The sequence below is a fragment of the Hyla sarda genome, chromosome 3 (genome assembly GCF_029499605.1).
Source record: "Hyla sarda isolate aHylSar1 chromosome 3, aHylSar1.hap1, whole genome shotgun sequence".
Lineage (NCBI taxonomy): Eukaryota > Metazoa > Chordata > Amphibia > Anura > Hylidae > Hyla > Hyla sarda.
The window spans coordinates 325,204,492-325,220,225 of record NC_079191.1 but is presented as its reverse complement, the minus strand read 5'-3'; positions in this window follow the sequence as shown (position 1 = coordinate 325,220,225).

Here is a 15,734-nt window from a genome sequence, read left to right as displayed (position 1 = left end):
ACAGAGCCCTGTTTGTCCTCAGTGCACAGAGCCCTGCTTGTCCACCCTCACTTCCTGTATTTGGACTCCTCATAGAGACACACAGGCAATAGCTACAGTTGATGACAGGTACACTTTAATCTATCACCATATGAAATATAACTTACCAATATAGTGTTATCACATATTGTACTGGCTTTACAGTGCATTTGTGCGATTCAGCCATAACAAGGAATTGTGCAGTTCTTTAATTTTTATTGTAATGTCTCCAGCTCCTGACTCCTCGCTGTCTCCCAAGACAAAACACCATCATCTCCTGTCTGAGGAGGCTTGGCTGAATCTTGTCTCTAAGCTCTAGCCCAGCCCCCTCCTCCATCTCTGACCAGTCTCTCCAGCTTATACTACCATCTACTTGTCATATAAATATATATCTTTGAATTAGGTGTGTTTACAGCATGTTGCCTTATGCCTAACAATACCACCGGCAGAGGAGCAGACAGGGAATGTTAGCAGGTGCTGCAACTTGCCTGATTATGTGATAGTCTGCTGTAAAATGAGATGTTCTGCAACAGATCTTGGCAGGAAACTAGCAGTAGTGGGAAAACTGTTATGAAGAACTGAGGGGGGAAAAAAGCATTCTGGAATTTTTAATGTTGCGCAACTGCTTTTCCATGAAGGAAAGGACTAAGACCCCCCTGCGCATGAACGTCCCTGTGCATCGTCGTCAAGGCAACGTCACTAGTCCGGGGCAGGCCAGGAGTGGAGAAGAGGGCCTTCCGGTGAAGATGGACAGCCCGGAACGACTAACCCTCCCCACCGGACGGTCCCTGCAGCATAGATGGCCCGGACCAGCTCTCCCTTCCTTCCCACCAAGGGGAGGTGAGTAGAAAACTAAAGGGGTGATCTGGATGATGATGAAGGCCCGGCAGTGGTCTTCAACCTGTGGACCTCCAGTTGTTTCAAAACGTTTTGCAACATCGGGAGGTCCGCAGGTTCAAGACCACTGATTGAAGGGATTGACAGGCAGTGATGATGAAGGGGGGATGATGAACAGGGGGATGATGACAGGATGATGATGATGGGGATCTGAATGATGATGGGGGTCTGGATGATGAAAGGGTGATGATGATGGGGGTCTGGATGATGACAGGGTGATGATGACGGGGGTGTTAATGACGGGGGTCTGGATGATGACAGGGGGGATGATGACGGGGGTCTGGATGATGACAGGGGGGGATGATGCATTTCCCACCCTAGGCTTATAGTCGAGTCAATAACTTTTCCTGGGTTTTTGGGGTGAAATTAGGGGCCTCGGCTTATATACGGGTCGGCTTATACTCGAGTATATACGGTACAAAACAGAGGCAAAGCTTAAGCATGTATGGAAAAAGCTAAAAAAAATAAAAATAAATTACCTGATCAATACTTTTGACATTCAGAGTTGTTGACAATAATACTTATCAGCACAATTAACATTAGGGAAAAATAAGGTATCTAGAAAGGGAATAATATTTGGGCTTAAATAAAAGCAGAATTTCACACTAAAATAAGAAATTATTCAAAAGAAAACAACAAATTATAAATAAATTTCCCTTTTACAACTGTTGACAAACAAAATTTAAAAAAGACCAAATTTTCGCTTGTTACAACATACAAGGCATGTGCGCATAGACTGGCATTTCAGAAGCACAAATAAATAAAAACAACGTAGAGCCCCTGGATATATTAATAAAATTGTTGGAGCAATATGTTATTTTAGATTTGCTGCTGTGAGTAGAATGAGTTCCCTGAGAGAAATAACAAGTGATGTTATGTCTCAATTGCTCTGTTTACAAAGTCGGCTCTGTAGCTCGATACCTGAGCCTCAACAAATCATAAAGCTGCTGAGAAGAGGAGGCTGAGCTCACAGTAGAACTATCTCATATTGAAAGAGAAATCTAATAGCAGAAGTGAAATGGGAATACAAAATATGTTTATTTTCCTTCACATAAAAGAATGGCCCACAAAAGACATGTAAGGAAGGGAATGCAGATTTTGTGTAATTGAGCCCCTACAAAAATAACCAATGATATTATTATAAAAGGATTGTACGTCAATGTCATATTACATTTCTCTGTTAGATCAGGCAATTTGAATAATTTTAATAATATGCTCCTGAGTCTAGATATTGCTCTTATTTGGTATGGCAACTCATCTAATTCTTCAATTTTCCTCAAAGTTTTTGTTTACATCTGCATTTGATGCTCTGTTCAGGGCCTCTGACACAGATTCTGTTTAAAGGGGTACTCCGCCCCTAGACATCTTATCCCCTATCCAAAGGATAGGGGATAAGATGTCAGATCGCGGGGGACCCGCCATTGGGGACCCCCTGGGATCTTGGCTGCAGCACCCACCTGTTGCGGCTCCCAGAAACGCTGGAGGCTTCAGCTCCTGACCACGGTGACGTGAGATCGTGACGTCACAACTCTGCCCCCGTGTGACGTCACGCCCCGCCCATGGGCGGGGCGTGACGTCACACGGGGGTGGAGTCATGACGTCACGATCTCACGTCACCGTGGTCGTGAGGCGTTTGGATGAGAGCCTCCAGCGCTGCCGGAAGCTGCAACAGGTGGGTGCTGCAGCCAAGATCCCGGGAGTCCCCCGCAATCTGACATCTTATCCCCTATACTTTCTATAGGGAATGTCTAGGGGCGGAGTACCCCTTTAAATAATGGGGCAAAAAAAATGCAGAATCCTGAAAAATGGCAGACATCAGCTGGAAACCTGACAGGTCCCAATCAAAGTCACTTGGCTCTCTCTGGATCTGTTGGTGTCCGCCATGTAGAGGACCATCTGGCTTCTGAATGTAAGCTACAACAAAGCCGGAGACACCCGTGGAATCATTTTTTTTATTCTTGCTTTGTTCTTATCATGGCGCAATAATTTATGGCATGTGATGCACAAGCTGGGATCCCCTTACTTATATCAGTCACCCTAAAAATAAAGTAATTTATCACCCTTGTAGAACTAACATTCATATATAAATATGGTGGGGGGGGGGTGGGGGGGATTTATAAAACAGGCACTCTTTTATTAACGGCATTGGAAGCTGGCACTTGCTGTGACAGCTGGCAGCGCTGTAGAAGAGACTCTGACGGCATATGCAACGAGGACCTGTGGGCAATCACACAGTGGGCTAAGTACTAATGTAAAGGAGAATTCTGCACCCCTGGCATTGCCTACCCGACTGTTGCTGACTCCAGACAAAAGCATTTTTTAGCAACATAAAGGCACATATGAACCAGCCAAAAGGAATGGCTGCCTTATACTTCTAAGGAGCTTTAACATGCTGGGCATAGTTTTGAAGGGGTACTCTGCTGGAAAACATGTTTTTTTAACCAACTGATGCCAGAAAGTTAAACAGATTTGTAAATGACTTTACTATTACTATTTATAAATCTTAATCCTTCCAGTACTTATCAGATGCTATATGCTTCCCAGGAAGTTCTGTACTCTTTGAATTTCCTTTCTGTCTGGCCACTGGGCTCTCTGCTGACACTTCTGTCCATGTTAGGAACTGTCCAGAGTAGAAGCAAATCCCCATATAAAACCTATCCTGCTCTGGACAGTTCCTGACATGGACAGAGGTGTCAGCAGAGAGCACTATGGTCAGACAGAAAGGAAATTCAAAAAGAAAAAAACTTCCTCTGTAGTATATAGCAGCTGAAAAGTACTGGAAGGATTAAGATTTTAAAATAGAAGTATTTTACACATCTGTTTAACTTTCTGGCATCAGTTGATAAAAAGAAAAATGTTTTCCAGCGAAGTACCCCTTTAAGGGGGTAATTTCTAGTGACAGATGTGCCCTGTGTCAGTGAATACATAGGGCGAAATGATGTGACACATGCAATTTAAAGGGGTACTCCCGTGGAAAAGTTAAACAGATTTGTAAATTAAATACAAAAACAAGCACATACGTGCACTCACCGCAAAGCAGAGACAGTCAGGTGTGGAGATTCGTGGTGGGGTGCCGGATCTCGGCATCGGCACTGGCGTGTGGCGCTCGAGCCACACGCCAGCGCCGATGCCGAGATCCGGCACCCCGCCACCGAATTTCCACACCTGACTGTCTCTGCTTTGCGGTGAGTGCACGTACGTGCTTCTTTTTGTATTTACATTGGATACTTCATACTGTTGTATGTGCACCCCGCAGGAGACTATTACATAAGTCGTTGAGGACCGTACTACTGGCATAAGGTGATACTGTTCTTAAGAGTGCTCTCTCCTTCTCTGTTGCGTTTTTAGATTTGTAAATTACTTCTATTAAAAAATCTTAATCCTTCCAGTTCTTTTTAGGGGCTGTATACTACAGATGAAATGCTTTTCTTTTTGGATTTCTCTTCTGTCATGACCACTGTGCTCTCTGCTGACCTCTGCTGTCCATTTTAAGAACTGTCCAGAGCAGCATATGTTTGCTATGGGGATTATCTCCTGCTCTGGACAGTTCCTAAAATGGACAGCAGAGGTCAGCAGAGAGCACTGTGGTCGTGACAGAAGAGAAATCCAAAGAGAAAAGCATTTCTTCTGTAGTATACAGCCCCTAAAAAGTACTGGAAGGATTAAGATTTTTTAATATAAGTAATTTACAAATCTGTTTGGCTTTCTGGCACCAGTTGATTTAAAAAAAAAAAAAAGTTTTCCACGGGAGTACCCCTTTAAACACTGATATGGTAGGTTAGTTAAAAGTTTCCGCATTTGTGCAGTTACTAGTGTACAGTACATCAGCCCACTCATGTGGTTTACTGTGGTGAGAGCAATTGGTCCAAATGTTTTGCACCACAGGAACAGGATATTTCCCACTTGAAGTAAAAAATAGATTATAAAACTGGGCACTAAAATAATACACCTCATTCTAATACACCTGACTATGGCCAAGTGCTTACTGACCCAGACAGCAAAGACCAAGCATGCTTGATCTTTTCATTAAACAACATGAGCCGGTATGTCACTCACTTAGGATAAAGCCTCCCATATATGAGGTGTGGCCACAATTCAGATGTATGGCAAATAAACAAAGATTAAAAGGTCTGGTAATGTCTGCACAGTCTCAGAAGGTAAAATTAGCAAAAATTGCTCATACATGAATGACTGTTTGACATCCTCTAAGTGTCTTCTTACCATTATTTACACAATCCAAGTCAGTTGTTTCTGTATTATCATGTTTTTATACATATATTTATATACTACACACATATATACAGTAGTCCCTCAAGTTACAATATTAATTGGTCCCAGTACGACCATTGTATGTTGAAACCATTGTATGTTGAGACCATAACTTTATGGAAACCTGGTAACTGGTTCTGAAGCCACCAAAATGTCATCCAAAAATAGGAAAAAGTGAGGATTAAAGAACAAGAGTAGATAACTAATACAGATAAAGCAAATCCTTACATATAAAAGTAAGAAAGAGCTGCTAGGAGCTGTAAATCACTGTCTATGTAGAAGACAGGAGCTTCTTCAGGGTCCTGTACAGTACACACAGTGTCTTAAAAAAAAAGTAACATAGAGCCGCCCTGAAACCGGAGCAGCTATCCCTGGCACAGGTAAAGAGTAGTACAGAACATGTAGTACCTCCCTGTACTGTAGTGGGCGCTACCAGACAGCCAGTCAGTGCATGATCTTCAGGAATACAGGGGTTTTACCAGTGAAATGTCCATTCTGATTGGTCAGTTCTTCCGGGTATTGACACAGTTTGCAACGCACCTGTAATACGTACCTGCTTTTTAACTAATGGAATAAAGTGTCCCAGCAAAAAGTGGTGAGTGCCTTCCATTCATTCCTCATATACCATGGATTTGATTGCTACTGGACTTTTGGGACTCAGCACCAACTGTAGACACGACCTCAGAGTCATGACTGTGCCTGAATAGCCTGCGTAACCGGGTGTTATTGGTTTGGACAGCTTGATACAATGGTGCCAAATTGCATTTCTCATATAATTGGGACTTTTTACTATGATTGATTGATAAACCCTTTAGGATGGACCCATTTTTTATCTTAGATATAACAGAAGTAGAGTAGCACGGCACTGCACCTATACCTGTGTGGACTAGGATATTAGATGGTTGATGGTAGTGGATATGTTGGTGCGCTAATAGTGGTGCTCAGATCCATAAGTCACAGTTCATATGCATGTAATAAAGATGAAAGGAAGGATCGGCAACTCACCGCAGGTAGCTTGCAAGTTTCTTCTTTAATATAAAATACTCACATACATATAACAAAGGAAGGAGGGTAGTGGGGGGACACTGGATGGCGACCAAGCTCCGTTTCGCACAGTATATGTGCTTCCTCCGGCCGGTGTCCCCCCACTACCCTCCTTCCTCTGTTATATGTATGTGAGTATTTTATATTAAAGAAGAAACTTGCAAGCTACCTGCGGTGAGTTGCCGATCCTTCCTTTCATCTTTGAGTGGTAGCGGTGAAAAAGGAATCCGATCCTGGCGCTCACCTGTGCGGCAGCTGAGGAAATTATGTCAGGAGCTGTATTGAAGTAAAAGATGCACTTTATTTGGAATAAAGCAGGGACTACGCGTTGCTAGGGGACACGCTCCCCTCTTCCTCAGGTCCAATCGTAAGGGCTAGGGGGTAGGGCTTGTGTTTTAAAGGAAAAAAGCCTGTGAAAAAAAATTAGGTGCTCGTAATCACAGAATACACAATAATGCAAAAATATAATATATAAGGATCGTGAGCGATGCAAACATGTGGGGCACAGAATGTTACAAAGGCCCCGTTGTGTAAACAAAAGATACAATAAGATACGTTCTATATTTGGTATAATTTCATGCACCACATACTGGGCAATGAGACTTTACGACTCGGTACACAGGAAATCCCAGTGGTACGAGGCCATGGACAGATGGTGCGCTTTGTCGCTGTTCAGGCATGGCAGGGACAAACCTCTGGATGGGAGACATAGGAGCCGGCAATCCAAGCCCTTCCATTGAATCCAGATAATTTGAGGTGGATACGTGGTTTTAGCAAAAAATAGGCTAGCAGACCTAAGGGGAGTGATAATGTCTATAGCTGGATATTAGCAGATGAGCTCAGTTGCCTCGTTCAAACCCCTAGGTTTTCATCTTTATTATATCCATTTTTTATCTTAATGACCTGGCTCTTTTTTTTTTTTTTGCATGTGTCTCTGTAAATTGTAATAACTTTAGAACGTTTTTCTGAGCAGCGCGATTCTGATATTGTTTTTTCGTGACATATTGTACTTTATATAAGTGGTGCACTCCAAAATATGGTGAAAAACTTCTGTTGTTTTTTTTATGGTGTACACTGTGCTGTAAAAGTAATGTTATATTTATTCTGTGGGTCAGTACGATTATGGCAATACCCATTTTATATAACTTTCTATGTTCTTTTTCCTTTTCTGAGCAAAATTCTTTTTCTGCCATTCATTTTTCAACAGCCATAACTTTTTTTATTTTTCGTCTCACGCCATTGAGTAAGGGCTTATTTTTTGCGGGATGAGATGTTTTTTTCATTGGTATCATTTTTGCGATACATGCTAACTCTTGATCTTTTTTATTCTGCTATTTGTACCAAAATTGGCAAATTTTGCGCTTTTTTTAATTTCATTTTTTACATTAGAGTACACTTCATTACGGACGTGGCAATACCTATTATGTATATGATTGGTGTTTTTGATCTTTTTTGGTGATAATACAGGGCTTTTATTGGGAAAGGGGCTTTTTTTTTTCTTTTACACTTCATAGTTTTTTTTAAGAACTTTTTATTAATTTTTTTTTACACTTTTTATATTTTATACTATGCTGCAATACATTTGTACTGCAGCAAAGTATGACCCGATCAGTTGCACACTGTACAGCCTGTGCAATCCTGCCTCTGGCTAGATTTCACAGGCTTCTGTAGAGGGCAGAAAGGAGGTCATCATCTGACCTCCTGCTGCCATAGCAACCAACAGTGACCCACGATCGTATCGCGGCGCCACTATTGGTGAACAGGGGGAGCGTGGAGGGTGAACAGGATTGATCACGGCATCTATGGGTATAATGCTGCTGGGATCGGCGTGATGGCAGCCCGGCAGCTGCGGCGGGACTCCGGCTGTGATTGACAGCAGGGCCCGCCGCCGATCACCTGCGTTGCCCGCAGCAGGGCAGGAGATGGCTGGGACTTATGCATACATCCCAGCATGCGGACGTGTCCGGTCCTGGGATATATGCATACGTCCTATAGCGGGAAGGGGTTAAAAGTATTTTAAAGTGACATATACTTTTTTAAGAACAAAGTAGAATTGAGAGTTTCCTATTCAACAAATCAATACACTAGAAGAGGATCTGTGGCCAACACCAAAAAGATAATATTTAACTATCATTAAAGGGGTACTCCCGTGGAAAACTTTTTTTTTTTTTTAAATCAACTGGTGCCAGAAAGTTAAACAGATTTGTAAATTACTTCTATTAAAAATCGTAATCCTTCCAGTACTTTTTAGGGGCTGTATACTAAAGAGAAATCCAAAAAAGAAATGCATTTCCTCTGATGTCATGACCACAGTGCTCTCTGCTGACCTCTGCTGTCCATTTTAAGAACTGTCCAGAGCAGGAAAAAATCCCCATAGCAAACATATGTTGCCCAGGACAGTTCCTAAAATGGACAGCAGAGGTCAGCAGAGAGCACAGTGGTCATGACATCAGAGGAAGTGCATTTCTTTTTTGGATTTCTCTTTAGTACACAGCCCCTAAAAAGTACTGGAAGGATTAAGATTTTTTTATAGAAGTGATTTACAAATCTGTTTAACTTTCTGGCACCAGTTGATTTAAAAAAAAAAAAAAAGTTTTCCACGGGAGTACCCCTTTAATGATAGTTAAATATTATCTTTTTTGTGTTGGCCACAGATCCTCTTCTAGTGTATTGATTTGTTGAATAGGAAACTCTCAATTCTACTTTGTTCTTAAAAAAGTATATGTCACTTTAAAATACTTTTAACCCCTTCCCGCTATAGGACGTATGCATATATCCCAGGATCGGACACGTCCGCATGTCACGTCCGCACGGGAGAACCCCTTTAAATAGCTTAGAGTGCCTTGATTACATACCTTTTATAGTTACTTAAAATGCACTACCTTTCCTGAGATATAGGGGCTTATAGTTTGTCTGACAATTTAAGGGAATCAGTCAGATGGGCGTGAACTTAATTTTCATTATTGGAGTGAATATCAGGTAATGGGCGGGATTATACAGTCAGTAAATGTGCATGTTTTTATAATCATGCTCATCACTTGAGTAACTGTAAAAAGGAGTAGAATCAGAACATCCTAAGCTATTTATTTGGAATCAAAACATCCTAAGCATTTTTTTTGGTTGGCTACATATTCTCTTTAATATGAAAACTACACATTCAGTGGCAACCATATTGCCCAAATATTTTAACTCCTGTTGGAGAAGCTGCAGCTTAGTGGGTTACTCCCCTTCGTATGTGGGGGCCCTTCAAATATATGTGACAAGATTTTTTTAATTTAATTTCTGATGAGTCCAGACTGCAAAAAAAAGTAATAAACCTGCTCTTGAAATTGTAGACATGCCCCTTTATAATTCTTTCCTACTACAGGAGTAGTTATTCATAATTTCCCTTATAGCCGACAAACTTCTAATAGCACAATCTTGGAAGTTTCTCACTCTTCACCCTCACATAACATTTTAGAACATTAAAACTATGGAATCCACAGATAAACTTGAAATATTTCTTGTAATGTGATCTCTTGACTGTAATTTCTGAATGGATATTAATCAAAAAATTGTATTGGCATGGGTTGAATTGTTTTGATTTTTTTTACTGATACATTTTTTAAGACTTATCATTTACTTACATTGGACAAGGGTACGCTACCCCTTTTTCTTGTTTCTCTGCTTCTCTTTAAAAAAAAACTCAAAGGTAATGACAAAAGTGAAAAATGGATATATAGTAAAGCAAAAATTAAAAGGGTAAAATGTAATTGATGAAAGTGAAAAGTCAGGCCAATTTTGCTGATCCAAGAAGGAAGTGTAATGAATTTCCAAGAATAAGAGTGACAAGTCCATAGCCAAGGAAAACATAAGTGCAGTACACAGTATCACAACTGTTCCCTTAAGATAAGAGAACATTCTGCTCTACATAAAAGTCCTTCTTGGGAATCATAGTGGTCAAGATTCTAGCATATTTTCATAAAAAATGTAAAGGATTAAGTAATCTTTTTTCCACTGTACAAATTCACTTGGTTTTTGCTCACCAGAGGATAATTTACCGGTGAACAAATGCAGAGTTAAAAGGGTTCTCAGCTTCCCAACTAAAATAAAGCTTAAGGGAATTTCTTAAAATAGTAACTTAAATAGAAAAAAATGTAAAGTTGAATTTTTAAATATATTTAACTAAACATTAATCAGACAGATGGATTTATGAAAGTAAAGTTTAGACGTAAATAAGAACTGCCCACAGTAACCAAACAGTACAATGAAAAAGTAATTGCCTAATTTCCAATTGTCCTCTGTTGTGGCAAATGTATAACTATAAATGCTAAGGAAGGGGAAACTTGGAGGAAGTAGGGGCCTCCACCAGTTGCGTAGAAACACAGGACCGTATAAACTGTATTCATCATATACAGTATAAGAAATACTGTCTTAATAGATGCAATACAGGGTGAAGTATTTGAGTCATACTGTAGGGGGGAATGTAGTGTTGGTGGGGATAAAGAGGGTACATTAAGAGCAATGATGTGCTGCTGCAGAAGGTGAGAGAGAAGGGTAGGGGTGTAAGGGGAATGTGGGAATGCAGGACATGAGGGGATTGGTGCTGTAGGAAGTAAGGGGTGTATGTAGTCCTGCACAGGGTTAATAATGCAAGGGTTAGTGTTATCCGTTTTCTATTAGACAGTTCAACTACTAGTCTTGTAAAGTGATAAAGCGATTATTAAAATAAAAACTCCCCTACACACCTTGTTGACCATTTTAATGAAAACAAAAAAAATCTGCCGGTCATCAACGTAAAGCACTGAATCGGGGAATAAAAAAATAAAAAAAAGGAAAAAAGGAAAATATGTTAGTAAATGCAGAACACACTTCAGAGCTGTGCCAATGGCCTTGGCTAGCACATGTGGTTGTGAACTGCACGCGGGACCTGGAACTGTTGATATAGACAGTAGAAGGTGCAGGTTCATTCTGTTGTACACAACTGCACAGACTAGCCACTAGGGCAGCAGGGATGAGTAGCCAAAAAGTGCTGGAAGGCTGTGTTCCAACAATGTGTATCTAACATGTGTTTTCTGGGAAAAAAAACACATACAGTGGGGCAAAAATGTTTTTTTTCATTGGTAAGCCACCAATTGTGCAAGTTCTCCCACCTAAAAATATGAGAGGCCTGTAATTTTCATCATAGGTATACCTTAACTATGAGAGACAAAATTAGAAAAAAAAATCCATAAAATCACATTGTCTCACATTGTCTGATTTTTAAAGGATTTATTTGCAAAATATGGTGGAAAATAAGTATTTGGTCACCTACAAACAAGAAAGAGTCTTCATTAAGAGTCTCCTCTGTCCTCCACTCGTTACCTGTATTAATGGCACCTGTTTGAACTTGTTATCAGTATAAAAGACACCTGTCCACAACCTCAAATAGTCCCACTCCAAACTCCACTATGGCCAAGACTAAAGATCTGTCGAAGGACACCAGAAACAAAATTGTAGACCTGCACCAGGCTGGGAAGACTGAATCTGAAATAGGCAAGCAGCTTGGTGTGAAGAAATCAACTGTGGGAGCAATTATTAGAAAATGGAAGATACAAGTCCACTGATAATCTCCCTTGATCTGGGGCTCCATGCAAGATCTCACCCTGTGGTGTCAAAATGATCACAAGAACAATGAGCAAAAATCCCAGAACCACACGGGGGGACCTAGTGAATGATTTGCAGAGAACTGGGACAAAAGTAACAAAGGCTACCATTAGAAACACACTACGCCTCCAGGGACTCAAATCATGCAGTGCCAGATGTGTCCCCTGCTTAAGCCAGTACATGTCTGGGGCCATCTGAAGTTTGCTAGAGAGCATTTGGATGATCCAGAAGAGTATTGGGAGAATGTCATATGGTCAGATGAAACCAAAGTAGAACTTTTTTGTAAAAACTCAACTTGTCGTGTTAGGAGGAGAAAGAATGCTGAGTTGCATCCAAAGAACACCATACCTACTGTGAAGCATGGGGGCGGAAACATCATGCTTTGGGACTGTTTTTCTGCTATGGAACCAGGACAACTGATGTAAAGGAAAGAATGAATGGGGCCATGTATCGTGAGATTTTGAGTGAAAACCTCCATCCATCAGCAAGGGCATTGAAGATGAAACGTGGCTGGGTCTTTCAGCATGACAATGATCCCAAACACACCGCCCGGGCAACGAAGGAGTGGCTTCGTAAGAAGCATTTCAAGGTCCTGAAGTGCCCTAGTCTGTCTCCAGATCTCAACCCTATAGAAAACCTTTGGAGGGAGTTGAAAGTCTGTGTTGCCCAGCGATAGCCCCAAAACATCACTGCTCTAGAGAAGATCTGCATGGAGGAATGGGCCAAAATACCAGCAACAGTGTGTGAAAATTTTGTGAAGACTTACAGAAAACATTTGACCTCTGTCATTGCCAACACTCATCCACGTGTACGGAAAAATAAAAAAAAGTTTTAGGGGTCAGAAGATGACAATTTTAAACATGCTAATTTTGGTGCATGTAGTTATAATTTTTTTTAAAGTAGTGAAATAAAATAAAACCTACATAAATTAGGTATCTTTGTAACCGTTTGGACCTACAGAATAAATATAAGGTGTCATTTTTACAAATTCTAATTCAAATAAATATCTAATTCAAATAAATCAAGATGTTATACTTTCCAGAGAGGTAACCAAAACTTATTTTACACATTAATAACAATACCCACATCAAATAAAGTTCCATATTTTTACGGCTCTCAGTACTTGTCAGCTGTGTATACTACAGAGAAAGTTATTTTCTTTTTTAATTTCCTTTCTGTTTGTCCACTGTGTCAGCAGAGAGCACTGTGGTAAGCAGAAAGGAAATTCAAAAAGAAAAGAACTTTCTCTGTAGTATACAGCAGATGATAAGTACTGGAAGGATTAAGGTTTTTTAATAGAAGTAATTCTCAAATCTTTATAACTTTCTTGCACCAGTTGATTAAAAAGAAAATGTTTTCCAAGTGAGTAACCCTTTAATCTTATTTCTAGATGCAGCGGATTTCCTCCATTGTACTTGACAAAAACCATGTCCAGACTTGCAGACATTTAGCACCTAATTTTACTCGACACAAAGCGATGAGGGCACTGAGTATTACAAATCAGCTTATTTTTCATGTATTATATTATTTTAATATTTTATCAACTTCATTTTACCCAGTTTAATTCCACAATGACTTTTTTTCATTTGATTGGTTTCAATTGCAGTTTTCCAATATGCTTGCAGCCAAGGCCCATGTTTGTAGGGCCAAAAGGTCCCCATTTTCATATGCCAAAGATTTGGCATGAATAAATAATTTTCCTACAATTAAGGTGCTGTGCTTTTGCTATACTTTTTGGCTGTATAAGTTTTCTAGGGGTTTAACCGTTTCATTAGAGTGGCTGTGCATGATACCATTGGTTGGTTGCTGTTCCTAAATTGTAAATCTAATCAGATCAAATACCTTTATTTTTTATTTATTTATTTTTTTACAATATGGGTCTAAAAACCATAGAATATGTCAGCAGATAAGAACCATTCAACTCGTCTAGTCTTCCCAATATCCTCAATACTATAAATAGTCCATTCTACTTGACAAAATGATCTATTGTTTTCAGCTAGAAATGAATATGGCTGAAAATGCATTCTAAATCATAACACAAGGTTAGAATTCTATTGCGTAAGCAAGTTTCAGAGCACATAATATTTTATGTGCACAAATAAAATGAGACTTCTGTGTAGCCTTCATAATCACTGTGTCAATACGGAGGAGTCTATAATGTCATCACAGAGCTTCCGCAGGACTTGTTAAACTAGAAATATCTTGTTTCATAACAATACACATATAAAAAAGAATCTAGCTAAAAAAAACATGTCAAATATAATTTTAGAAGGACATTCTGCAAATAATATTCTAATAACAGTAGTATATTTCTTTAAGTCCCATTTATACATCCAGAGTATACAGAAGTTGCACAAGCCAATGTTCACCAGAATGTGGCAATTTTTTATAGAATTTTTTCTATTTGTTCATTATATAACAAAGTATTGAGCTACAGCAAGGCATATCAATGTGTCTACGTATCTTCGAGATTAAGAATTTCCTTTTTTCTAGCTGATGAACTTCCCTGATCCACCAAATCCAATGAAGAAATAACGCACATAAAACATATAAAAGCATAAATGCCTATGGTGTTCTTTGAAATTTTAACCCAGTTCTGCAATGCAAAATTGCTAACCGGGGACACCGACATGTCTAATTTTAGATAAACTGATCAGACCAGGATTCTGCACTTGATTCGTTTTCATTAGTGATATTAAAGGTACTAAGAAAATATTACAGAGCACAGATCCCTAAGCTTTGTTGATCAGAAGCCACACAATGCACGCATATTTGAACAAATAAGGAATAAAAGAAAAAAAAAGGATATCACTGTTAAAATGAAAAAAAAACTGTAAAGCAAATCTAAAGGATTTTAAAAATTATAGTTGACCATAACTGTAGCGACTAGTGTCAGGCAGCTGCTGCACATATGATAAAGGGCTGCATTTAAAGGGGTAGTCCAGTGGTGAAAAACTTATCCCCTATCCTAAGGATAGGGGATAAGTTTGAGATCGCGGGGGGTCCGACCGCTGGGGCCCCCTGCGATCTCTCTGTACGGGGCCCGGCTCTCGGCCCAGATAGTGGGTGTCGACCCCCGCACGAAGCGGCGGCCGACACGCCCCCTCAATACATCTCAATGGCAGAGCCGGAGATTGCCGAAACTCTGCCATAGAGTTGTATTGAGGGGGCGTGTCGGCCGCCGCCTCGTGCGGAGGTCGACACCCCCCCTTCCCGCGGGCTGTCGGGGCTCCGTACAGGAGATCGCAGGGGGCCCCAGCGGTCGGACCCCCCGCGATCTGCAACTTATCCCCTATACCTCTGAGTCCCCACTGGACTACTCCTTTAAAGGAGCATCAATGCACGAGAATTTTTATTATCACTGTAAAAATCCATAGTCAGTTCACATACAGAATATTGTGAGCAGTTTTGGACAACAGTGTACAAGAAAGGTGTTTTAGCAGTGGCTAAAATTAGGGTTATTTCCTTTAAAAAAAAATCCTGAGGTGAACCATACAAATATTCTTAAATTGTAACGCTCATTAAAACTAATTTTTGCTATTGCATTCCTTATGGTAAATAAAAAAATATTTCTAATATACTTTGTTTTAAAAAAAATGAAGTTTTCTATGTTTCATTTGTACTTAAAAAAAAAGAAAGCACATTTTCCCCCATCTCATACACAGACTTTGGACTGAAGCCCAAACACAGGAAGTACAGCCTGGAGTACTGAGGGCGTTTCTCCAGCCTCATCCAATCATAGCTCCTCTCACACTTAAGTGCCATATGCTGTTGGTTGGAACCCCCCCCCCCCCCCACCAGCACTCCAGGCTGCAGTTCCTGTATTTGGGCTTCGGTCCAAAGTCATGAGATGGGGAAAATGTGATTTTTTAAGCACAAAT